The following is a 27249-nucleotide window of genomic DNA, read 5'->3' on the forward strand; positions in this document are numbered from 1 at the left end:
GGCGTGGAGGAGGAAATAATCAGCGGAAATTCGACGGGAATATACGGATGCGCTCGTCGGATCGCGCAATGTGTTCTGACATGTTTGAATATCGTCTTCCAAGACACGTCGGAAGACGACGGTGCGCGTGATCGATAAACTCGATATGTAATTAATGGAGAATTTTCTCTCTTTGTTTGTTCCGTCTATTTTGCTCTATCTGCAACTTTTTGCACACTCGCGCGTGTGGGATCCTTTCTTTTGCATCAATTCTTTTGCGATGTCCGTCTAACGCATCGTCTACTCCGCTCGTATTCACAGTGCGCGGTCGCTGTAAAATCCTTTCGCGGCGCGAAAATATGTCATCGCGACCGTGTGTCGAATATCCATCGCGGACCAGAAGCAAAGCAAAGAAGCGTAAGCGAACCCGCGATTATCGCAGAACGAAAAGGGGATCATCGGACATCGGAGTCACCGAAGTACTTTAATCACCGCACTTGAGTAAAGTAATTACAATCAGACGCCCTTTTATGGGTTATATAGCATAGACGTAGCGCTCAAGCGAATGGAGAGCGGGGGTCGGGAGGGGAAGGGAATATTGGAGGGTAGGAAAGAGAAGTCTCGGGTGCCAAGGGGTCCGACGTGTCTGTGGTCTATGATTAGCTGGAGGTGACCAGCGCGGAACCGACCCATACCCCACTGAGCTCGCTCACTTGCGGCGGCAGGTCTAGCTAGTGTCCAGGAGGACCCTTTCAATTAATTACCTGCCGTCGCGTTAGTTAACTGGAGATTCATCGAGAGAACTCGGTGCGAAGAACCCGATAGTTACCCCGGAGATTCGGTGAAGGGGTTGTGATTAGCGCGAGGGACTCCATACTGGCGACACGATAATCGGAGACGTCCGGCAGCGGCTATCCCTTGCAATTTCTCGTTACGCGATCCCGTGGCGCGAATTCTTAGGAAGAAGAGAACCATTGATTATGATCGACATGTATAATAACATAAACGTAACTCACGTTGTTTTTGAGCAACTGGAAAATATATACCTTTTATTTTCTTTAGCCGACGTTAGTGAGAGGAAAACCGTGGAGAGAGAAAATTGCTTCTCATAAAACGTACCTGAGATCTTTTAATGTTAACTGCGTACTGATTGTAGCCGAGACGAGTTATGACGTATTCTCCGTTACGACTGATAAGCGGTATTCTTCTTTATGACTGACTGATTAGACGACAAAGAGCGAGTGGTTTACGCGGAATATACGTAATTCGTTGTTTATATCCTCGACCACACCGAATAGTCATTACGCAGTCGCCTCACGACGAGCGAAAGGCTCGATGGTCGCAAAAATCTACTGGGGAAAACGATGAAAACGACAGAGAGCGGGCGTTGAAGAGCAATATATTAAAATTTTCACCGCGTTTTAATTATACCGATTTTATTGTTGTCCAAGCAGAATTTTCGCAATTACCGCAATTTCGTCGTCGCTGCCAAGCTGCTGTGTGTACAACGTGTAATTGTAAAAAAAAGAGACTAAATGGATGAGCCGCGCTGTTATTTCCTGTCTCTTCCCTCTCTGCCGATGTACCGAGAGGCATAATTATTATACAGGAAGAGGGCTGCGTCGGTACAGCAGGAGTGCAGATCCGATAGATAGAAGCCACCGCTATCACCGCCGGCGCTTCGTCTTTTCGTCCCTTCGCCCTTCTCACCTTGCACCCTTCGTTGTGTTCACTTTCGTTTTCACCTACGGCCAGTTCAGTAATTAGTTTTAGAAACACGCCCAACGAAGAGGTGTGATCTTTCTCTGAAATAGTAAAATTTCTGTATCTTTTCTTCTCGTTCGACATCTGCATTGTTTCCCGCAATTATCCCTCAATCATCGTCGTGCGAACGAGTGGCTTACGTTTCGCGACGTGAGTCTTTCGTGGTCGACGCGTTTATTCCCGTATCGGGAACGGAACGAACCGGGCGACGTGGCCCGACGATAAAGTCGTCGCCGTTATATTATTATTACCGTAAAACGGCGCGGCTCGCAAGTAATTTAAATCCCATCCGGGGAAGCAAAGGCTCGGCGCTACGTCCGTATATGTATGTACGTACGATCAGATTACCCGGCGAAGCGAGGCTGTATTTGCATAAGTCAGGTTGTCAGTCAGGCCGCGTGGCAACTGCACGACCCCCCTTGCCCTCGCTTGCCCCCGAAACAACCCCGTGAACCAGGCGAGCGCGGCCACGACCGACGTGCCGAGGAAACGCTCGGCGCCTTGAAACGCTCCACACCACCGAGACCTTCGAATTTATTCCGCTTCTTCTCGCGCCTTTCGCGCCGGCGAAATTACCTGCGAGATCGTGCCCGGGATAGCTACACGCTCGATCCGAATCCGTTCCAGAGTACCGCGAGATACAAGATACGTTTTAGAAGCATATGCTCTATTACGCGATATATCGCGTAGAAATTACCCAACAGCCAATCCAACTAACAACCAATGTGCTTTCTCCAATCGCATCTGGTTACCGAGAGGTTTATGATGTTCCGATTAAAGAAGAAACTTGCGCTGACGTTACCGCGCGATCGTTCGGCCATTCGGTTCATTTACTCGGAGCGTATATACCCCGTTTGTCGACGGCATCGGTCGCATTAATTTTCGTATATTGGCCGAGACCGCAAGGACACCCGGTGTGCCGTGGGTTTCGTGGTCGCTGTCTCGTGCACGAGTGGAGAAGGCAAGCGGAGGAGGTGGAGGTGGAGGGACGAGCTCCGAAAGAAAGAAAGAACGAAAAGGAGAAAACGAGAGTCGAGCGTGGCCGATTAATCATACTTTCGTAGGAATTACCCTACTATACACGTTGGCGTTTGCGGGGTCGAAGGGCAGTCCTCGTGCTCTCTTCTCACCGGCGCGGCGACTCGCACTCTGGTCGTCTCTCTCTTTCTTCTCTCTCTTTCTCTCTCTGTCTCTTGTGCTTTTTGTCCGTCTTTCTCTCTGTCGCACGCGAACCGAGCTCTCATCAGACACGTGAATTACGTAAGGGTTCCGCGAGCATGGATGGTCCGGAGATTACGATATTCTCTGATTGGAGTGCCCTGTCACGAGTTCAAGGGGCAACCATGAAGACTCGCCTTGCCTCATCCGATAGGGCAGCGCCGTGTCGGACGCGTAAAACCGAGTTAGGGTAAAGCGCGTTTCATTAAGCCTCCCTGAAAGACGTATCGCGAGTCGCTACAACCGCGGAAGATCAACGCGCAACGGGAAGGATAGTTTCTAAACGCACAACTACGTCTTTTCAGGCGATCGGCCGCGGCGTCTACCAATCGCTCGCTGAAAGCGAGAAATGACGAGCGGCTGGTTCGATTCGCCATCGCCTCGTAAACGTCTGGGAAGAGACGTCGGTTGTCCGAGAAAGCAAATATTAGACGTATCGCCGCGGGGGAGGTAGCTATGCGGCAGAGATTATGGCGGGAGGAAAGGAGGGTGGACTATCGTTAGGGAAAGAGGTCGAGGAGAGTATCCGACATGCGAGTACCAGCACGCCATTCGCGAAACAACGTTAACACGCGGCCCGCGTTCTCGACCGTTATTGCCTCTCGCGACTCTTAGGATGTACTTTCTTCATGGTAGGCGTGCGCGTGGAACGGTTGTATGTACATCATATCGCTTTTACGGTCGACGACGGTCGGGTACGGACACGTCTCGATCTCCTTTAGGTAAGACCTTTCTTAGGACAACTTTGCCGTGAAATTGCAATAATACGCGTAAATCAATACCCGGTGAAATCAATACGATCCGCGATATTTTATCGGTGAAGATTATTCTCGGGCTTCTTCAAGCCAACTGATCTTATAAGAAAGATATAGATGACGGCCTACAAATTTGCGATCAAACTTCTGTATTCTGAAAGATGCATTTAGATGAGATAGACTAAATGATAACTCTTTAACATCGATTTTTTATCTAAGATTTACTCGCAATAAAGTTACGTTATATTAAAGATTGATCGCAGTGTGCAGATGAAATTCGATGGTAAAGACAGTTAGGAGACTTTCAGCGAGTACAATCTATTAATTTCCGCGTTGTTTGAATACGAAATGGACAACATATGTAACGGTTATTCACGACCGAAAATGATTGTAGCATGCACGATCTACGAAACCTAAAACCTCGAAAAGAGGTTGTCGAAAAGAGACAAGGCAATTTGTAGACGATATATGAAGAGAAAGAAATGGTTTCGCTTTGCGATAGACGGAAAAAGAAGAACGAAGGAACGTGACGGAAGGATGACGAAGGAAAGTACCGGTGAGACAGAGACGAAGTTATTTGCCAAGCCATTCGCGCGCGCGATCGCCGGGCTCGACGAAGCTTCATCTCGTGTCCCTCTTCTCCTCTAAATACATTCTCTTCCGCGAGACTCGCGATCTCTCGCGCGTCTTTCCATTTCTCTCCCACGAAAACTACGGTGTAGAAACGCGGCAATGACCTCGGGAATGAAGTATAATCTCAGTATTTGCGATCTTTGAAAATAATTAAAATCAAATTGACGCATCTAATATTCGCAACTGGTGACATGACTCCTTCATATTTTATTTCTAATAATTCGGTAATTATACATCGAGTTAAGTAAAAGAAAAAAATAACAAGTCGCGAATCACATTAGCAATTATTAAATTGGCGAAAAAACCAGTTCTAGCCCGTCTCATCGGCTTAAGTCGACCATCCGACACCATCGCTCCTTTATGTCCACCTTCCGCGCGGTCAATTTCGACGAACCCTAAATTTCAGACTTCATCCGGGTCGGCACTTACGCAAGAAGCACCGAGAAGTACTGCGGATAGATACGATGGGGAGGAAACGCGAAGGGGGAGATGAAAACGAGAAGGGAGATGAGTGCGAGATTCGGGAGAGTCACCTCGAGATATGACACCAATAACAAAAATCATAAACACACGGATCGTTGATTAAGTCCCTTCGCGAGGATCTTCGAGGCACTTTGCCCCGCCGAGATGAGGATCATATCGCGAGACGAGCGGAATCTCGTGTCTTCTTCCCTCTTCCCTTCTGTGCGCCACGTAATACTCCCGGGACGGGTACGTAAGTCGACGCGTGCACACACGTATACGTCGCTGGTGGTGTATAGTACGTATGTACGTCCATCTCGAGTTTATGCCGCTTCGATTGCCGCCTGTAATTCCGGCGATATGAACGCGATCGTGTTAACGCCGGTTGTTATTCGCCGTCCGCCTGCTTGCCTTTCCCTCAACTTGTATCGATCGCCTGAAAGAAACTATGACGGACGTGATTTGCTTGTTCAACAATAAATAAACGTACAATTAAGCTGAACGTTAGGTAACAAATGACTCGAAATCCACAATCCGGAGGTCGAAGATTTAAAAATTAAAGTTACGCTACTTTTTTTTAGAAAATTTTCAAGATGAGCCTACATCTCTATCTCTCTATGCCTTATTCATGTCTCTCCGAGATACATTTTGTTACGTGGAATTATCTACTACCGCGGAAGATATCGATTTCTCCGCAAAGTCGACGAGATTTCAGACTCGCGTAAATCCCGGCGATTTCAATACTGCGATATTCCGAGAGATGTAGAAGAGAAAATGTACACGTTCTCGAGCGTGCGGTCGATCGACTTTCCAAGAAGTTACCCTCCGTGGCGGCTTCGTGTAACGCGAGCTGGTGCGTGGCGTGCGGCTCGATCCGGCTCCTCTACGTGCGTGTACGCACTCGAGGCTCCCTCGAGGAGGGCCACAAGAGACAGGAGAGAGAGAGAAAGAGGGAAAGACAAGAGGGTATGCACACGACGCGGAAACAACGCGGCGCATTGTCGCACGACGAGTGTGTATTATATGCCCGACACGGACGCGCGCTCGCGCGTCGTTTCCCGTATTCGGTTCTCATGTCGCTGCAGCTTTGTCGACCGTGACGAGATGCGATACTTGTCGAACAAACTCGGAAATATTTGCGACACCCTGCACGCGTAGGTATCCCCGCGGCGCCGCCGCGTACGTTGCCGAGAGCACCAGGTAATGCACCGCACGCATAATAAACGCATGTGCATAACGAATGCGACCGTACGGTACCGCGTGTCCGGGGATAATTACATCGGTCGAAAGAATGATACGGAATTACGTGCAAGCCGATGGCAGCGGGAGATTATTACGCTGGCGATGCATTTTTTTCCTCTCTTACGAGGGAGAAATTATCGTGCGAAACTGCTTACACGGCGAGGAGCTTCTTGAACGCCACGAAGCGGCACGGAACCACTTGTCTCTCTGGATTTTCGTGTTTCTCGTGCCTCCTCTTCCCCTAAATTATATAGTCTCCAATTAATTATTTCGATATTAAAATACACATATTCAACACTTTGTTTTAATTTCTTACATTCTTATTATTCTCATCAGATTTAGAATTCAAACGATTTCTAATTTTCTTCGTCTCTTTTTAAAACTCGTATATTTTTCGTTATATAGAATTAAAGAGGTATATACAAAGTTAAGACGATGTTTTAAATGGATTCCGTACTTCTGAGCAGCCTGACTTTAATCTCGACTTGAAGATCCTTTGAAGGGGCCCCTTATCGCTAAGACCTCTGCGTCTTCGGGGCCCAGTGACAGTCGTCGTCGTTGTCTCGAGTGGCGCCGACTTGATTCCAAATTGATACGAGCACTAGAAAGGATCACGTTCTCCTCGTTCAACGAGGACGAAAAGCAGACGTGACATCCATACACGGTACTTCAAAGTTACAAAGGATATATAAATAGAACGTATGAGTTTTACGCGTGCTGGAGTACGCCGACATACGACGTGCCACTTGACCATTTTTTGTCAATCCTTTAACCGCCGGTTTTAGTTATGTAAAGTGTTCCGAAACCCCCGAATTATATTTTAAAGACAGATTGTTTGACTGCATCGCGAGTCTTTCTCGGTAGTTCCTTTCTTCTCTCATGAGAAAGAATCTTCATATATCTATACAGTCATCATTTTCTTCGCGCACCGAAGGATGTTCCGGCTGTTAATTTCCACGACAACTTTCGCGCCGGCGCGATTCTCGTTTGCATAGCCACCGAAGGTGCGAGCAAGGAATAAGTATACGTGCTATATGCCGCGAGGAGAACGCGGAGGACTCTCTCGGAATGCGTGCGACTAGCGTGCGTGCCACGCGTGTGTGTCTATTTTGCCAGACTACAAAGCCATCTCTCACACAATACTGGGAGCTCGGTGCCGCGATATCCCGAGCCAGTTTCCGTTCAAATATAGAGCTGACGTGCCTCAGTTCGTTCTCAAGCCGCAGGTGTCAACTCTCGGCGACGCTTCCGGGCGCGAGATCTGTGTCATTACCTCCGAGAACGAGCGTGTTAGCGGGCGCAGATATCCGGCACGACAGGTGCGCCCGTCGAGCTATCTTTCGCGATAAGGCATCAAGCTATCCGCCTTGCTCGATAAGGCGATTTATGCGACAGAGCCGTAGTAATGCATTTCGTTGAGGAGGAATTAGATTTTTTAAACTGTAATTATGAGATATATATATATATATATATATATATATAATCTGATATTTTACAGATTTATAGAGGTAACATCATCAGATACAGTGTATGACGGATATAATGTTGTATAATGATTTTAATAGTGCAAAAACACATTATTATGCGTTCTTAACAAAGAACCAGTCGTTGCTAAAAATAGCGGTGTAATTTCTTAGTAAAAAAAGCTCGCTGTAGTCATCTTTACGCCCTCAAGTGTCTGTCGTAGCGAAAAAATGGCGACAGAAAGGGAGATATATAAAGAGGGAAAGAGACACGTAGGCTTAGCTATTATAGAGGGATCTTCTTCCTCACGCGACAAAGAACAAAACCGACAATTAGCCGTCGACGAGAGTTAATAAGCAGGCTCGCGAAGTATCAGCGCGCGTGTAGTCGCGTAATTTGATACGTTCGTGCGAAGACAGATACCGAGGAATCACGGAATCACGGGGGTAAGTAGCACGAGTACATTGTGTCATACCAATTAATAACGTTAATTTAATCGTTATTAAGACGGATTCAACGATCTCGTATTATTTCCGGTTCGTATAGGCTCCGTGGGGAAACATCTTATGCATTTATGCTATTTTATTTCTGCGATAGCATTTCGCATATTATTACTGCTACAAAGAATTAATTCTTTTGGAATAACGCACTATTACGTATTTTATATCTTATTAGTGTAACCTTTAGATCATTACACGTTCTTCGAACGGTTTAATAAAAAGACAAGAGACAGTAAATGAGGAACGTACAATAATCTCTTCATCGCGTCCTTTGATATTATTCATGAGAATCGAAAGGTCGACGAACCGTTTCCCTTTAGGAACATCGATCGTAACGTCGTACGAGCGATCGCTGACGGGACTTATTCACATAAGTATTTACCGTCACGGTGTCAATAGTATCGTCAAGTGTTAACACCGCGTGCTTTAACCCCCCGGTAGTGAGAGCCGTCTAGATTGCTGATCTAGCGTTTACGATTCATAACTTACGAATGTGAACGGAGAGAGAGAGAGACGGATACGGAGAGTGAAAGCGATAGAGTAGGGGATGTGTAAGGAGTTGGAAGAATCGGCCCCCGGACCCGGACATTTATATGTTCCATTTAATGTTTGTCTGTGCGTCACCTCATGGGACTCATTCATTATATCGCCTCTCGTACAAGGAGCGATATTGAACGGTCGACCGTTCCGTTGGAACGGCAACGTTGCGCTTTCTTTCGCGAATTATATATCTTGGATTTTACAACCGTGCACTCGTAAAACATTGAGATCGGCAGAAATAATCTAGAGATCCTTAAGCGAAGGACGTTAAAGAGATGATCATTAAATGCATCACGGGATATGCGGGCAATAGGAAAACATCGACGTCGTCGTCGTCGAGAGGCACGCAACGGGGAGAAATTCGGGATTCGCGCGGAATTAGCTTCGCGAAAATTGCCACGCGTTGTTCTCTTCAGCAAGGCGAGATGCACTTGCTCCTGGCGTGTGTCGTACGATTCAATTTCTCTACGCGATTGATCAATTCTGCGAGCGGAACGGCGCGAGAGAATAATGCCTCGACGTCATGCCACTCTCTCGTATAACGAAACAAACGAACGCAATTTCATAGGCTGCGCTCCGGCCCGGCCGTCCGTCCGTGCGCAGTATTACGCAATGAAATCTAGTTGTCCGGTCAATGGATCCGCATCCTCTGACAGACGAGCAGATTCACATACCGTTCGAAGCTGGCCGGCTGCACGGCTGATTCGATGTAACCACTCTTGGTCTGCGCCACCGACGGTCTCCTCCTGGCCTAACGACGTCCACTTAACGTTAATAATTATTTTCATTGGGGGCTCCCGCGCGTACACGGGGGTCCCCCCATTCTACACATAGCCAACTTCCTGCACGAACGGATATAAAAATAGAGCTCTGTACATCGGGACGTTGCGACCGACGAGGCAATTCAAATACTTTTTCTCTATAGACTCGTTCGTATATCAAGAATCGTTTATTGTATAAAGTGCGACGCGCTGAGTCAGAAATCGGAAATGACATTTAAAACGGATGATTCATATAGATATAGAGCGTTCGGAGTACTAATCGCAAAAAAAATATATTCGTCACTCGGACGTGTGAGAGCTTGAATTTTCGCTTTCAGCGGGATTCATTCTGCGAAGCGTGCAGTTTAGCAGCGTTTTGCTTGCGGTGTCGCAACGTGCTCGGATTTCAGCTCATACGTTTTACCCAGGGGTGAGCCAGGGCTGGCCGGTCGTAATTCTTCGCGAGAATACCGGGGAAGATGTAGACGGAGTGATATAACTATACCGGGACGATTTCCGCAAATCTACCGGAACAGCGGAGAGAGGAGGGAGCGGGGTGGGAGACGGGGGGGACGGTGCGCTCGTAAATTATTTAGGACCGGGGTCCGAGGTGTCGGAGCTCGACGTCTCGATTGGCCCTCGCTGCCCAATCCGGGAGAAAATTAAATAACAACAAAACGATAAAAGACAATTGTTTCTAAGTTTTATGGCTCCCACCCCGGCTCTCGCACATGCCCTGTCCGGCTGAGCTGACGAGGCGAAGGGCGTTTTATTACTCGTCGGTGTGCTTTGGTATCGCCACTAGCCGCCCCTGATCCACGGGTTACTTTATTTAGGAGGCAAGGGCGACGGCGGCGTCGGAGGCGGCGGTGATGCGATTTCGCGACACCTCGCATCGCTATTCTTCGCCGTCGTTAACCCCGATTCGCCGCTCGTTTTGAATATACGTATGTGTGCTCGTAACGCACCTCCACGGTAGAATTTGTGATCGAGTCAATCCCGCGCGACACGAACGCTCTCGATTATCGCTACGACGTGCTGTGTCGTTTGCGCGCTACGAAAGCAATTTTCAGGAGGAATCAACCAAGTGGCTTCCGTGCGAAAGAAGCCAGATCACGTGTTCTATAAAGCTCGCCGAGATTTATGCTGATTATCGGCCGGCTCGCGGAATGACCGTGACGAAAGGCGCAGGGACGCTTTATTTCTGAAAGTTTGCCGATAAAAAAGGCGGCGAAGAGATGAGACGTGGCGGAGAGCGCGCTTGATGAAGAGGACGCCGAAATGCGGTCCGTACATACGTACGCACGATCGACGCGTTCCCATTCTGCGCGTCGGGTTCTCCGCGCCAGGTACTTCTCTTTCTATTCCTTCTTTTTCACCCATCTCTCTGTTCTTCCTGTCCTTATTCCTCCTCTCCGTCGCGCTCCTTGGCGCGAAGTACGCGGCCGAGTCTTTCTATCATCACGGCTGTAGCAATAACAGAGGGCTTACGGTTCCCGCCATATATTGCGGCCACATTTTTATTTTGACACTAATAGCCACGTGGTATCGGCCACGAGCATGACTCGAGTCCGTCCGATCGTGCTAATCCCGCCCCGATATTGCCCGTATAAATCCCCAAGTATCGCGGACGGCAAAGAGAAAAGGAGAGAACGAGAGTACGACATCGAGAGGGAGAGAGAGAGAGAGAGAGAGAGAGAGAGAGAGAGAGAGAGAGAGAGAGAGAGAGAGAGAGAGAGAGAACGAAAAGGTGTGTAGGGGTGAGTAGGAGGGGATGTGAGCGGTCGGCGGGATCGTGGATCCAATATGAAGTGGCGCCTAATGCTTTCCTGATTTATCGATTCAATGCGCGCAACCAGCAGCTCCTTTTGCCGACGAAAGACTCGTATCGCAGCCAGCTAGATACATTGCGAGGAAAAGATTGCGCTCCACAAATCAACTCCGCCGCGCCGCACCGCGCCGCACCGCGCCGCACCGCGCCGCGTCTCTTTGTCTCTTGAGTCCCGAATTATCTTCGTGCTCGCGATCAATCGCGAGTCCAATCGAATTATCTGTAACTCCTTTGTCTCTGCGATTCGTTTTCGCACTCGGTAGGCCTGCAACATTATTCTCGAATGCGAAAAGGCACCGCTAATTGCTGATTACTCCAATTCATTTTGCTGAGAGCAAAAAATTAATGGATCTCATTTTCTTTTTTTTCCAGGTATGTAACGGATTGGATTCATTTCTCTACTGCATGTGGGAGCGACGTTTCGAGAGCGAGGAGGGCGGATGAAAAAACGTGAGGATTATGACACTGCTATAAATTACATAGAATATAAATTACACAGAATTCATCGTTTTTTAATCGTTACTCTGCGTTATTGGATAAGATATACGATACTTGGGTGCGTTTCGCACGTCGCAGTTATCTCTTGCTGCGGCAACGTATTTCCCGTTCGAGGGGAAAGATGGACAAAGCGCGAGTTATCACGGGACATTGTTAGAGTGGGAGGCAACCTTGTCGTAAAACGCGTTCGTTCCCCTATACGTGCAATCATCTAAATTATTCCATAAGACGGGTGTAGCTACTGAACGGCGCGCGTATAAAGGAATCCGGCTATATGGGCAAGCCGGAAGCGAGCGACCAGAACCCGGGCACCACGTAAGAGAGACAAAGAGAGAGAGATAGATTGGGATGCAGGGGAGGAAAGAGAGTACGCGTTTACTGCTTCATAACTTGGCCCGAGCATGGACAATCGGCCGTTATGATTTCGGATGCTATTTTGAATGCTCTACTCGCTCGCCGTGGGTGGCCTGGGCAAGCGCAGAACAGTACCAGAAATATGCTACCTCGTAAAAGCAGGAGACCCTTTATCCTAACACGTTGCTACTAACCGCCGCGCGTTTGTTAAATCTCTATCAGATGTTTACTCGTATCGCTTCCCCTTGGATCCTATGGAGGATGCTTGCGTCGCGAAATCATTACAAGAATCATCAAAATATCAGATATATATATATATATATATATATATATATATATATATATATATATATATATATATATATATATATATATATATATATATATATAACTCGTTCTTTCCTTTCAAACAGAAGGTGTAGAAAAAAAATACTTTACTAGGATTTCGATCTGATCTTTAAAAAGTTAAAAAAAATTAGTACGTCGATCGATCATTCCATCTTCTAAAGAGTGCGTTGCGATTTTCATAGCGAGCGTTCAGTCTTCCAAACGAATTCGTTAGTAACGCGGAATGTAACTCCAAGGCGAACGTGCGATACATCGATCTTCCTTTCACACCCTCGTTTTTTTTCTTTCGTTTTTTTCGGTATTTTCTTCTCTCTTTCGCATGAATAAACATCGCGTCCTCGGCACACAAATGCACTGAAAGACGAGAAACGCTTTTAATTTCGCCCGTTCTCGCCACGTTAAGGAGCGGGCTCGCGCGTCGTAATATCGAGGTTTTAACACGACTGTCAATATCGCGGAATAACGCCCGCAGTAAACGACATTAAAATCGTTTCGCCTCGGGCCACGATCCTTAGATCCGCGCGCGTACACATGACGCCGGTAAATCACTAGTTAACGTTTCCCCATAATGCCACGGCGAGAGCCGGAGACACGCCTCGCCCATAAAAGACGACCCACGATACTCTGTACTTCGCGAGAGGTACTGACCACCAAGGGTACCGCGTTCGCGCGACACTTTGTTCACGGTTTAATAGCAGTCGGCGCGATCAAAATCACCGTACAATCGACTGCAGGCAAATCGTCAAGTCTCTCGCCGAGTCTCGAGTCGATCAATTTTCTATGCCTCTATGGAATGATCGAGTCCTTTGCGTCACCTGCGTCAATCCTTAAATTCCATTTGATTTCAACTTGCCGAACGAGAATCGTTAAAATTGAGAATAATTCAAATCGCGTGCAATTACTTTTCGGATATACAATTAATTTAATGCTATTTGAATGTTGTTATCGTTCAATCCACCGCTGCATTTACGCCGCTGCAGCAATTAGTGACGATCGGTATTTGCAAATATCAAAATCATATATCGGGATTATATACATGTAATGTAAATATCGTTATAACCGCGCGTTATTCCGATATGTTCTTGAATTTCGTTCGACGGCGCGCAAAGTGACGCGTGAAAATATCCGTTGTACATTAATAATAATTTGTGTACTTTGCGAATTGCATTTGAATAACTTATGGCCTGCTTGATAATTCAATGCCGCAAGAGACACGTCTCGCGTTAAATTCAACGCAAAATATAATTTGCCGAACAAAACGTGCCCGCGCGCCCTGCCATTTCGTCGTATTTAACAACAACCGCGTTTAATCGAACGGTTTATTTTATTACGAGTAATTATCGGCCTTTATTTGTACTGCGTGTCAATATTGTGAAACATATTAAACCGCATATAATTCGCACACACCGATTAATACCGAGGCGTGTCGCCTCGTATATGTATTTGGTTGCGTTTTCTGAAATTTTTCGTTCTCGCGGGACCGCGATCTCTTCCGCCTTTAAAACAATGTCGTTACGCGAAATCGCCCGCTGGAGACGACTCGCGTCGCGACTACGTCTCTTCTCGACTTCTCGAAAAGATAACTGCGACGTGCTCCGCGAGGGATGAGCAGCGCGGGAGTTGGAGGAAATAATATTAACATAAGCTTTATCTAAATGTTAATACGCGGGCCATCGAATCGACCTGCCGACAAATATCACGTACAGAATTCCCAGAGTATTTGGGACGTAACCTTTCAGTGAGGGCACGCGGATCGTTTCTCTTTATTCATTCTCGCAAATCCCTGTGTACATCTATCTTCCTTGGTTGAAAGACAGAGACAGAGAGAGAGAGAGAGAGAGAGAGAGAGAGAGAGAGAGAGAGAGAGAGAGAGAGAGAGAGAGAGAGAGAGAGAACGAAACACAGAGAAAAAGAGCCGTTAGGGGTGGATAAGCTCTCTCGCCGCGGGCTCGGAAGCGAACGCTTAAAAATGTAATAGCGAGGCGCCCTGAACACGTCCGACGCGAAACCGTCGACGGCGCTGGGCCTCTTTATTTTCCCCATTATTCAAATATAAATGTAAATGTTGATACAAACGGATAGGTAAATGGAAAGAGAGAATTCAATTGTTCGGCGCCGTCCGTCCTGGGGAGGCGGGAAATTAGTTTATAAGGAAGCGGCGCGGCTAAAAATGTAAAGAGAAAGAGATAGAGAGTAAAAGAGAGAAAGAAAAAGAGGAGGAGGGGAGTTGAAAAAGAGCGATAGATAGAGACGCTCGAGCGGAGCGGAGGAAAACCGGATCGAGAATCGAGATGAAGGACGAATTCTGCATCGAAAATAGAGAAGATCGTGTTCTCATTTGCGGGCGCGGTAAAATTTTCGATTTATTTTGAGAAATTTCTTTCCGCGGAACGGTTTTTGGTGCTCGCCGCTCGATTTTTCTCGTTTCCGAAAAAACAAACGACTTTTCCGCGTGCGTGCCGGCGCATTTCGCGAGCACGAAAGTCTCTCGGACGGACCTCGAAGAGGGTCGAGTAATATCATCCGATATGTGTGTTCTCGTGTTTCCCCACGTCGGCGTATTGTTCTCGCCCTTCTCGGGCGGCATTGTGACGAAGGGCATGCCTCACGGCACCGGGTTCGGGCCGGGTAGGGCAGGGGTTGCAGCCGATGCAGAGTGCATATGCGCTGATAGCCCTGTAATGCCATCTCTAATTCCATGCGCGCGAGCTGATTCGATTTCGGCATTAAGATAAAGCGATTCTCTCTTCGGCCTTCCCTCTCGCTCCGCCGTACTCGGCACTGCTTCTCTCGTTCGCGAACAAACGCTCCTCGAAATGACGCCGGGGAATCGAAACGCTGTAGCATAACTGTAATAACAATATTACTGGGTCTTAAACCCTTTGGGATCGACATTGTCATTGCGCGATATATACGCTTCGATGAGGAGCTACGATAAACGAAAGCTCTAAGAGACGCATGCTTGCATATGGGATAATATATTTATTCTAAACGAAATCCATAGAAGGTATCTTAACGACAAGAAAGATTATTAACGAGATTAGATAGGAACAATAATATATTATTATAAATTATTTATTTTAGATAAAAGAGAGCTGTATGAAGAGTTCTCTTATAAAGACTCGTTAGAAGCAATCAAGTCTTAATCGTTGACCAATTATCCGATATTATTCCACGCGTTTCCTCCAACGATCTTAATGCTTCTCGAAGTATGCGTGGGCAACGTTAACGTTCAGTTCGAGATCGAAACCGACTAAATCGGCGCAGCCGAGTGAATCGATGTCGAGACACGAAGAAACTCGAGGGCGCTGAATAGGTGGCAGGATAAGTTTCGGTCGCTTTATCCGGATGACTCGTCCGCGCGACGGATGACGGCGACGATTATTTGTATAACGAGACTGACGAATCGCTCGGCTAATCTCTCACGACTGACCACTTCGGTGGGGTGCGAAACTCGCTCTCGCGAGCGATCGCTCTTAAAAAACGATCGGTTTACGCTCGGGTTCTTTGTGAGAGGGCGAAAATGTGTTCTTCGTAGCTCGAACGTCGCGTCATGATTGATCTTAAAATAAAGCTTACCGTTACTTTTATAGATGAGTCTATTTTTTAAAGTAATTTTTTAGCTCCTATATATTTCTCCAATTAATCAAATTTTTTTTGCCTTCTATAAAATTTATGTTTGTAGATTTTTTGGTGTATACGTTGCCTTCTCAGAATAACAAATATATTATACTGTTATTGCAAAATCAGCTGTAACACAATCAGCAACGCCAACAGTGCGCGTAAACATATATGCATGCGGGCAAACACGAGCGCGATTTTTACGCGCGCTCGAACGCACTCGACGAAACATGTGGTGATCGCCGTGACGTTTTCGATCACACAGCCGTCGATTTAATTCGCCGATGGACGGAATATCGGCTATAATTACCGGTAATGTCTTCTTTGAAATTTTATACCACGAACATCGTATATACGCGCGAGTAAATTTTAATATCGCGATAACTAGTTCGAACATTATATATAATTTTCTTTTTATAGCCATGACATGACGCTCGTGATTTGTACAATACGTCGATACTTGGCGTTCACGATCGCTCTTTTTCGCTTGTTAACGCGTCGATGCATGTCGGGACACTTCCCAAGCTGGCGGTGACAGTTTAAGAAACATTTACATTTTAACGCGCGTTATCTTCTAACGATCATATTATAAGACTGACACCTGCGCGCGTTTAACACCAAAAGCGAGATAAGTAAACAGGACGATGCCCTCGGCTGTACGCGCGGTTAGTTGGGGAATCTGCTTACACGTGTTTACGGCCGATGACAGTAGGCCCGGGACATCCTTAACGACGAAAGCCGGGGACCACCGTGGGTTCTTAGACCTCGCGCGGACATTGTTACGGGCCCTGTGGTAGCCCGGGTGTGTCGGCATGGTTGCGACCGCACAGGTATCGGAGTGTGGTACGCCATGGGTCAACCGCAAACCGACAACCGTCCACGCGCGCATTCTCTCTCTCGACTTCTCTCCGACTGGCTGTCGGCTGTCGCGTGTATACATATATGTATACGTGTAACAACGCGCGCGCGACTCCGGCTCTGCGTGTGCGCTCGTTCCGTGCGCTCGCGAGCGCACGCGCGCGCACACGCTCGCATTGCACCACGACGTCGCCGTAAATGAAATCTTCTCGCGATGGACGCGTGCTAATAAGAGAGGAGAGAACGGCAGGAAAACGCGGCAGCACAAGAAACAGGATCGCGTTCCGAGCGCTGTTCCCCGGGACGGGGACGCTTCGTTTTCCGCATCGCGCATCGCCGCGGCGTCGAATCAATCGCGCGCGTCCGCGTCGCTGCTTTTGTGCCGCGAAAAAACGATCGTTCGCGGAGAATCTCCGAGTCTTATTCGCATTGCGAGCGCTGTCTTCAAATAAAAGTATTTGCGCTGTCTTTTTCTCACATATTGATTTTTAATGTAAAATACGTTATTTATTCGAATTTATTTTAATAATTACATTATTTTGACTGTATTAATCGAGAATTAGTGACACTCTCGTGATGGCCACGCACCTTTTATTGGCAATAATTTCTCCCCCGAAGAAGTATCTCGCGATCGATCCCAGATATCAAGTATGAAATTTATCGTCGAAGAACGTTTCCTTTGGAAACGGGTGATTACTAATGCGCTGCGAAGTCGACGAGAAAAGGAAATGCGGGCAGGTGCGGTGCGGTAATTGCAAACGTTTGATATTTAATTACAATTTGCCCGCGCGTGCTGGCAGCGAAGCCTCTCGACGTTCCGTCCGATGGGATCTCCCTTTGGAGAAACAAAATATAATTCCCCAATTACTCCAGTGGTTCGCGAGCGCGACGTCCTTTGAGTTATGGGCCCCAACTTAATTACGTTATTAATTATCGCGCTTAAACGCGGAAGACCGCTCGAGTCGGCGGGCATTCCGCACGCGGTCCGCACTGTCGAAGCCGATTAAGCTGCTCGCGAGTGGACTGGAGCTCGTCTACGCGGAAAGTCCTGAAAGGAGGCGATTTTTCGTCATAAACCGCGAATGCGTTTTACAGCGCAATAAAATCAATTGCGTTACGCGATAACGCGCGTATAATTCACTCGGAATATCCGTGCGCTCTACGCGCACGTACTAGTAGTCGCTCGATTTCCACGCGGAAGAAGAGTTTTATGCCGACGCGTGCACACCGGCTGCAGTTTTCTATCTTACGCAAATATCGGATCGCCCAAAGACATGTGGCTACCGATATAACGGCAATAGATGCGCGTTTGTCGTAAATTGATGGTAATCGAGGACTATTTCATATTGGACGAAACGATCGCGCGCGACGACTATTACGCGCCCGAATATGCGCTCGCACGAGGAATGTTACCGGGTATCGACGACGATTCCGCGATTTAACGACTTAATAAAGCCGCACGAATAACGGGATGAGAGGAGAAAGAGGACCGGCCAGGCCCGGGGGAAGAAAGATCCGGGCCTTCTCGACGGAGCGGTACGAATCTGCCATAAGTCGGCGTGAGTTTATGCATCACGTATACGCACGCGTGTTCGCGTGAAGGTATGCTTTTTTTTCCTCCTCTTCGCTGACGACTATCCCCCTTCCGCTTATTATTTCGATCTGACATTCGGACATACTTGTAGCGGTCATAAAAGCCAGACTAGAGCAGCGAAGGAGCGCGGAGGAGGGGAGAAAGGCCCCGGAGACGGGGAATCGGCAAAGGCGCATGCATCCAAGGTGTATTGGTTGTATCGCGTTAGTCTGAGAGAACTACGGCCGTGCGGGCCTTTATTATTTATTCCGTCGCGACTCGTAAAAAAGTCCCGGACGCGGATTTATCGTGGATTTATCGTGGAAATATTGAAATGAGAGACACTGGGGCCAGGAGTCCCACCATGAGAGAGAGAGAGAAAGAGAGACCGCACAGTAACCTTTCCCTTTCACCCTACGTCAACATACACACGAGTCACTCACCCCCGCATGGTCCCGCTCACACCCGGTCCGCCGCGCACCCGCCGTCCGACAAAAAGCTGACCACCGCAGTCGCTTTACGAGCCGATATATTTTATTCGAGGTAAGCACCGTCCTCTCTGGCACTTACACCTTCACCCCCTACTCCCTCTGCCCGCCTGCATTCCCTCCGTTATTCTAAGCTACATACGTGACGATTCTTCGAAATCGCGAGGCGACTTAACAATCGGTTGGTTTCAGATCGAAGTTTTGATCCAAACGCATTTTCGTCGGCGAATTGGGATTTTATCGCGGATTATTCGAAATTGTTGCGGAGTAGTCCCGCGCTCTTCGTGGCGATTTGTAATGTGTTTACGCACGTCGACTCGGTTAAGCGGGGCGGAATTAAATTCCGTGTTCTAGCGCGTCTTCACGAGACGCGCGAAGATTTCGATTATTGGGCCGAAATGGAATCAAAGTTTCACAACGCGGACGCAACCGCGTTGTTGCCCTCTCCTTCGGGGATAATCCGCGGCCCAAATTGGCAGGATTACTCCCGCCGAAGACTGGGCCACGTCCTCGAGATTGCCGGGATTACGCGGCTGTAACGCACGTCGCACGGGTAAGGTCTGTCGCGCCCGCCACGTGCAAATACAGGTATTATCGGGTATTACGCCGAGTACGTGTCGTGTGCGTAAAGGAATAACGTCGTAGTCGTCGTCGTCGTCGTCGTCATCGTCGTCATCTCGTGGATCGCGCCGAGTGGATTTGCTACCGAAATCGCGTTCTAGGAAGAGAACCGTCCCTCCCGTGCAGACATTAAAGGAGAGATATTTCGCTCAGCGAGAAATAATTCGAAGTAAAAGTAATTTACTTGTAGAAATTTTGATTTCGAGTAGAAATTGCGTTCCGATCAGCATGGCTCTATTTTGAAAGTGCCAAAATTTCCGTAACCTGCGTATAGAGATATCGAATTATATTTTTAGAGACGCCTTTCATTCGTCATTCCTAGGAATGATCATCGCGTGTCTTCTTCTGAATGATGTATTTCAGCCTATCGGTCAATAATAGAAATATTTTACATCTTTGTGAGGGTCCTCGAAATTGAAATTGGTTCACGAACCCATACGTAGTTCTCGGAGATAGATATATAGCCGTATTCGTCGCTATTAATGTGAACGTCGACACCGATGGTGGTCTCACGCTACGTTTGTGGTTTCCCACAATTTTTTTATATATACATCACATATATACATTAATCAAATTCTGTTGAGCTAACGTAATACGTATATCTCGAATCTAAATATAAAATGTCCAGATGTTAAAAGAACCATAAAGAACACCAGAAATGAAAGTTATTGCAATATTTCACGCGATAATATAAAGAGTAATTCAAATAATTGTCGATATTATTTATTTGTCTATTTTTAAATAAAATCATCTTTTTATTCGACATAAAACAAGGCAACATTATCTCTTTAATTCACGCCACGCGCCTCTTTACCGAAAATACAACCGACGAAGCATCCGCGAGATCTTAAAACGCAAATAAGTAGGCCACGTCGAATCGTATATAACGTTCCCCAACGCAGCACGACATAAAAATTAAAATTAGAGACCGAGAGATAGAGAGGAGACGGAGAGGAAGGCGCTCGCGCACCCCAACGAATATTATGCAAAGCTACGAGCAATAAAAATAACATATTGCGACCGAGAGAGGCATAAGTTTTAATCCAATATTACTAAGATAAGTCTCGAACCCCCATCCGAAAAAAAAAGATTTCTTTTGTGTAACGCACCCCAGCGTTACATTGTGGTTATTAGAAAGTGCTTTTTCTCTCTTTCTCTCTTTATCCGGCATGACGCCGAGGGGATCGAGCTTCCTTCGTTATTCCTTTTCCGTGTAACGGCACAAGGATGCATAAAATCATTTCGCGAACCATATCATACGCAAACGCCTCCTTATATTTCCACTTGTCTTTCTATCTTCCTGGGAAACTCTTGAATTTGAATGCTCACGCTACACTCGCATGGTAATTGGCGAGCGTGGAGGATTGATAGCGGTATATTTCATTACGCTATCTGACCGCGATCGCAATGGCCGACTTGCAAATGAGTCTTCGTTAACATTGTTTTGCTATGTCTGTAATTAATCGACTTTTTTCGATTGAATGACAGATCATTATTAAGTATTAAGTCGAAACGGGAAATTACAAACGCGTGATATCATACCGTATACAATATTGATATATCGTATATATAACGGTGCAATATGTAAGAGCATATAGAATATAGAGGAATATATCTATCTTCGTACTCGCGCACCGTTCCCTGCTTCGGCTTTTTCCTGCTCAATGGATAAAATCGGACAAATCCAATCTGACTAACGGTATCACGCCGGGGAAGTGAGCGAAAGGAAAGAAACGGAGAGATAGGCACGTGGAATCGAAGGGCGAGTATTACGCGCGGCACTCGTAAAAATTTATAATTTGGAAAATATCGCGCGGTAGCGGCGACGGTGACGGCGCTGGCGGCTGCCGATTTTCGTCTGGCGTAGCGACCGGGTTTATAAAGCGGCAAATCGAAGGACCAGACCGTGGGAGGCGTCCGCGGAGGAGTGAAAAGGGGGGACGACGGCGACGACGATAACGGCGAAAGACTTTTGACGAAAATTGAAGTCGTTGTTATGACGGGAATTGCGCGCGACGAGGCTTTACGAGGGGACGCTCTCGCCGGTGCTCTCGCAAGTTCCGAAAAAAAAAAAAAAAAGACAGAACGCGAGAGGATAAGAGAAAGAGTGATAGAGAGAGAAAGAGAGAGGGGGAGGACTCGTGGGGAACCGACAAGGGCGGAGAACGAGGACAGGGACATGCGGAAGAGAATCGGAGAGCGCGTGAAAGACGATAATTCGGGAACAGGACGGTCGTGCCGACTATCATAATATCGGCAGCGGTTCTCAAAATTATGATCATTCCGATGAAATCGGGATTACGTCCCCTCTAAGTTGGCGCAAATAAGTATACTTAAAAGTTACAAAAATGAACAAATCGAATAAATTTTTATACGAATTGTGGCATATTATCTCATGCAGATTTTAATGTTTAATTTTTTTGAACGTCGACACTAGTATTATCGAAAATTTATATTTATTGTCATTCTTAAAAGCTACCGCTCTCGTAAAAGCTAGTTATGTAGCTGGGTTCCCCTATAATAATACGTTGTCGACAACCACTGATACTCGGTTACCACTGTTACCAGCCGAATGTAAACGCTCTTAATGTCCGACGACTGTATCGCTTCAAACCAGATGTAAGGTCACACGAAACCCGACTCCGCAATATAGATCAAATACGGGGAACAGTACGGAAAAACCGGGGTGGGACTCTATGAGCCATGACTGAATCGGCGCTTTTGTGACGCGTAAGGTCACGTGGCAAAGCGTAAAGGAGCAAGCAGCTCTCTCATCGATCCTCTGCTCGAAACTCCTCGTCTCGCTGATCCTACTTCGGCTACAGTTGCGCGTTCAAAAAGATTCGACTCCATAAAGCCTAACAATCATCTCGTAAGAGACTCTGCTCTCTCTCTCTTTCTCTCTCTCTCTCTCTCTCTCTCTCTCTCTCTCTCTCTCTCTCTCTCTTTCTCGTCCTCGAGTAGTTTACTCGGGTTATTTTCCCATAACCCAACGCGGATGGCTCTTGTTTTCAGGACGCCTCGGAGTATTTGGACGGCGCAAGACGGTAGCGGTAGGATGCGATAAGGCAACGGCGCCGTAATTCAAAGATAGCGTCGTGTTTGACCTCGGTATAGTGGCCCCTTTGTAGCTTTGTAACCAGTCTCGCAAGAGACAAGGCGCGATATTTGCGCTCCGGCTGTGGCTGGAAACAGGAAACCGGCAGCAGGGACACGTTAGACAGTGTAGTTTCATAAAATCGCGTGCCGGTGTGGAAGTCCAGAAGTTCATAGAGAGAGAGAGAGAGAGAGAGAGAGAGCGAAAGAAAAAGATTAACTCTTCTACATATTTAAACATTTTTTTTAAGCGTAGACGTTTCAAGTGTTGTAAAAAAATCACAAAAGAAACCTGTAAATGCGAAAATAATTATAGCGCTCGATTGTTTCTACAAATAAGTATGCTACGGAAAAAATATATGTAATTAGCGTAGAAGTGTTGGTTTCGTTCTCGCAGTTTCGCGCGAAGGACGATATCGTCGAATCCACGAAACATCCCATACGCGCGTTAGACGTGGACGTTAGACCGCGTATATGAGAGACGGCGGTGCAACCGCCGTCGTTGCAGCAACATCAGAGAGCATTTAATCCGGAATACCGAATGCGAGAGCATACCGGCAGCCCTCGAGCGATAGATTTGGGCAATGCGCGAGAACGGGGTTGCAACCCTCGTCGGTCCGAAGTGCACCCTATCCCTCGGCGGGCCATTAATAATATACCCATATTGGACACAATTCACCTTGAAATTAACCGGCAGCCGATTGGTAAGCCTGGCCAAATTGACTTCGAAATTGACAATTTACGATCGCTCGCCCGCGCGTTACTCGCCTGCTCGCTCATTCGTTCGTTCTCTCGTTCCGTTCTACTCGTCTGGACTCTTTTCTGGCAAGCACCGGGCAGCCGTGACCGACGTTGAATCCATCAAAATGCCATCGTATTCGCAATCAAGGCTCATTACGCCGAGAGATACGCTTATTAAATCGCAATGCTATTAATCGTTACTGCGATAAACGTGTTATATTCAATTACAATATATTATACGATTTTTCAAGTACCCCAAACATTTGCTAAAATGCTAATCTTTCTATCCCGTCTGGGAGAGAGCTTTTATCTTGATTTTGTTGGTAATGAGACACGGACTTCCCGTTACGTTGACAAGACACATCGACAGGAAGGCATCTTAAGGAATTCTAAGATGTATACCGATTTAATGTGGCGTACATGTAGGTAGGGTCAGGCACGCACGCGATATCGCTCGCATGACACACCACGCACCTAGCCCGCATCTTCTCTTCTCCTTCTACCCGGCACGTTCTTGCCATCGTCATTTCCATCCATCGCCTCGAACGCGAAACATGAGTGGCAAATATTTGCGATACTATGTAATTACCGTTCTGCCAATAACGAGCGAGCTTAGTGACGGAAATATACGGAAAAATAAAAAACAAAATAGCGGAACTCGATAACATCAATAGTAACGATTCGAGAAAACTAATTAACGTCGCGTCCAACGTCATCCAATTTTTCGTGTACCCAAATGAATTTGCGAGTGAAGAACGCGGGCTGTTTTCTAATAGCGTATATATACGCTGCCTTATTTCCTACCGCTGCGAATACACGATATAAATTAATAGCCGTAATTGTGCTCGGTATGGGAGAAACGATCTTCATATCCGTTCCATTTGTTTCCGAATGAAGGAAGTTTTGGAGGCGACACACAATGGCGGGACCTCTCGCGCATCGATTTTAATGGAGGAATTATGGTTGGTTTATCGTCGGAGTTTATCGTAATGGGGCGCAGGAGCTGTCAGGTGTGCGGTAGGAATCGCGAGAAAACGCTCACGTTAAATTACAACGAGGTCGATTGCGCGCGGAGCGGTGCTGCGCTTTCCACGGAAGCGGCTGCCGCATAATTAAGACAATTAAGGTACCCGCCGCTATAAATCACACCGCGCTCATCTACTTAAGTCTAATATCAGATTGGCGATCTAAAGCGAGTACCACTTCCAGTACAGTTAAATACATGCTCGATCTATCCCCGTTCCACCGTATGCTCGATCGTTTCATTTTTTTTCCGCTCGATTTCGCGAATTCCGCTCGTCCGCCCGAATTCGCCGGTCAGGGTTAGCACGTATCGAGACGCGGGCAATTCCACCTGCGTCCTTCCACCTTGACGCCCGACGCCTTTCCGGCGAATTCGAATCGTGAATTCGATTTGATCGATTCGATTCGATCGGCTCGCTGCGTTTTGTTGCGTCGTGTTTTTTGGCCGCTTTGCAACACGCGGCGCGACTACTCCGCGCCGGATGCGCATGGACGAGCGAACGGTCGGAGGAACTAAAGACTTTTCAAAGTCGATAGATCGTTAAACGCCCCATTGCTTACGAAAGCTATGTAATTCCCCGCGAGTCGCGCCGCGCGATAGGTCTCTTTCTTTCTTTCTCTTTCTCCCGTTTTATTCCCCTCGCCTTCATTTACTTCTCTCTGCATTTCGTGTTTCCCTTTCTTTCTCCACGCATTTCTCCGCGATCCTTTCTTCCTTTTCCTGTTCCATCTCACCGTCGATCCGTCTGTCTTTTTCTCGCGGAGCGATCTGGCTCTCCACCGGAGGGGCAACGATCATTAGGGCGGGGAACGATCAGGATCGGAGCATAGCACCTGGCCCGATCATCGGCAACTCTTAATGCCCACACGCAATTTCGAATGAGAACCCGGCCAAATACAATACACAGAAGTGTGCGCGGCCGAATCTAATCGATCTATCGCACCGCGCCACGATACGAATAATGTACAAAACGATCGATCGGGCGATAATTTCCAGCCCCGTCTAACCGTTTCGGCCGCTCGAAAACTATATTCGACGCGACTCGCCCGTGAATTAAGTGCGGCGGATGTCTGTCTCTTATTCCGGCCGTGTGTATAAATCACGCGACAAGAGTCGAACGGACGCGACGGACGGCTCGAGAAACCGCGAGGTCTTCGATCTTCGATCGTTCGTTACGATTGTGCCGCTCTAATTGTAGCCTACTCAAGTGCACATAATTTGCGCGAGATACGCCGGCACTCGTAAATACTTCCACGATCGTTTTCGCGGAGACATTTCTGGAGAACAACGTCCCGAGAAGGGAAGCAGCCCGTATAATTATCTGGAACCTTCTGGCAACGGCATTGAAGTTAAACCACTTTGTTAATAATCACTTACGATCCGAGAATATCAAGGGCAATCTGTCCGAGCAAACTGGTCGCGCGTTTCTCAAAAGAGAAACCTTTCAAAATTTTTTCTTTTTTACATTGTTTACGTGTCAATTTCTGATTATCTCGTAATAAAAGTTAATTTTCTCTGTCATAACAGTTACAATCAACGTGATGTAAGTTGTCAATTAATTTCACCCCGAAAGACTGATCAGTTTCCTACATACCTCGATATAAAATCAAGTGAACAGCAGCACGGCCGTGTCGTTGTCTCCTTTAGTCGACAGTCTGGTCCATGCCCGTCTTGTCGTCTTGCCCCGTTTCATTGTTTCGTCGTTTAATGCAGGAGATATCACGTAAATATCTGACTCGTCAGCGGGAAAAGGAAATTAATACGTGCAGAAGATGTGTATTCAAACCGTACCTTCCAACCTTTATCAACAGGTACTTCGAAGTGTCAATTTTTTTGCGGGTACAACGCAGTCATCGGATAAATATATCGTTTCAACTCGCTCGCATTAGATTTCTGACCGCCAAGAAAAAGGTTTCAACCCGCACACTGCTCGCGCCACCCGGCCCGGCGCGGCGCCTCGTCTTATTTCGCTGATCGCGCGGCACGCAAACAAATGCGCATTATGCGGGGTCTAAGCGCTCAGAAAGTGCGCTCGTGTTTTCGGTGTAACCTGAAGCTAAGCGGTTTAAGAGATCAACGCCGTATAAACCGGCCGTCTGAGAATCGTCTGGGGATCCCGCGTGCGTGAGAGGCGGCAGTGAAAAAGGGATAGGGCGAGAGACAAGTAGCAAGGCGAAAAAGAACGTCGTAGGGAGTGTGAGAGAGAGGGCGGGAGAAGAAGGAGGAGGACGGCCGAAAACGAAGAGAAGAGAGTGAGATACCGAGGAGGAAGATTCCGGGCAACGAAGAGGCAAAGTGAGAGGGCAAGGCAGAAAGACGGGATGAAAAATTAGATTTACAAATCTGTCTTGACTACTATGAGATTGCTCGCTTACCGGTTAGCGGTGCTCAGCCTCCGTCTCGTTATTCCCTAATCGATCCTATTCCGCGAATAATGGTACGGTCGTGTTAAGAATGCGCGTAATTAAGAAAACGATCTTGAGTCTCTAGAATGACGCGCCTCGATTATTTTCGGCGTGTCATTCGATCAAAGGCGATCAAATAAAAGTTTGATTTATTATTTATACGGAGATGTATCGTGAAAGGTTGAGAACATCCGCGGACAGTTTAGGTGTTATGTCGAGAATAAAGAAAGGTAACAAGTCCCGAATATTTCCTCGTTGAAGCGAAAGGTAGTTGTGCGTGTATTTCGTGCGTAATGTTGCGGTGTTGGTGTGGATGCATGCGTATATAGCGTGTGTATGCGCGCGTATGCGTGAGCGCCTCTCTGGCGCCTATCGCCTATGAAAAATGAACCTCCCTCCCTGGGCGCACCAGTATCATCGCCACTATCGTACAGATTGTTTCAACGGAGATCTTCCTCGTCTGCTTCGCCGCC

General features: G+C 47.2%; 1 protein-coding gene across 3 annotated transcripts in view; it reads left to right on the forward strand.

The window, feature by feature from the left end:
- Positions 1 to 27249, forward strand: part of Dac (dachshund family transcription factor) — a 182777-nt gene that overhangs the window by 45842 nt on the left and 109686 nt on the right. The window lies entirely within an intron of this gene.

This window comes from Temnothorax americanus, unplaced genomic scaffold (genome assembly GCF_048541705.1).
Source record: "Temnothorax americanus isolate GAGA-0224 unplaced genomic scaffold, ASM4854170v1 Scaffold5, whole genome shotgun sequence".
In the NCBI taxonomy this organism is placed as follows: Eukaryota; Metazoa; Arthropoda; class Insecta; order Hymenoptera; family Formicidae; genus Temnothorax; species Temnothorax americanus.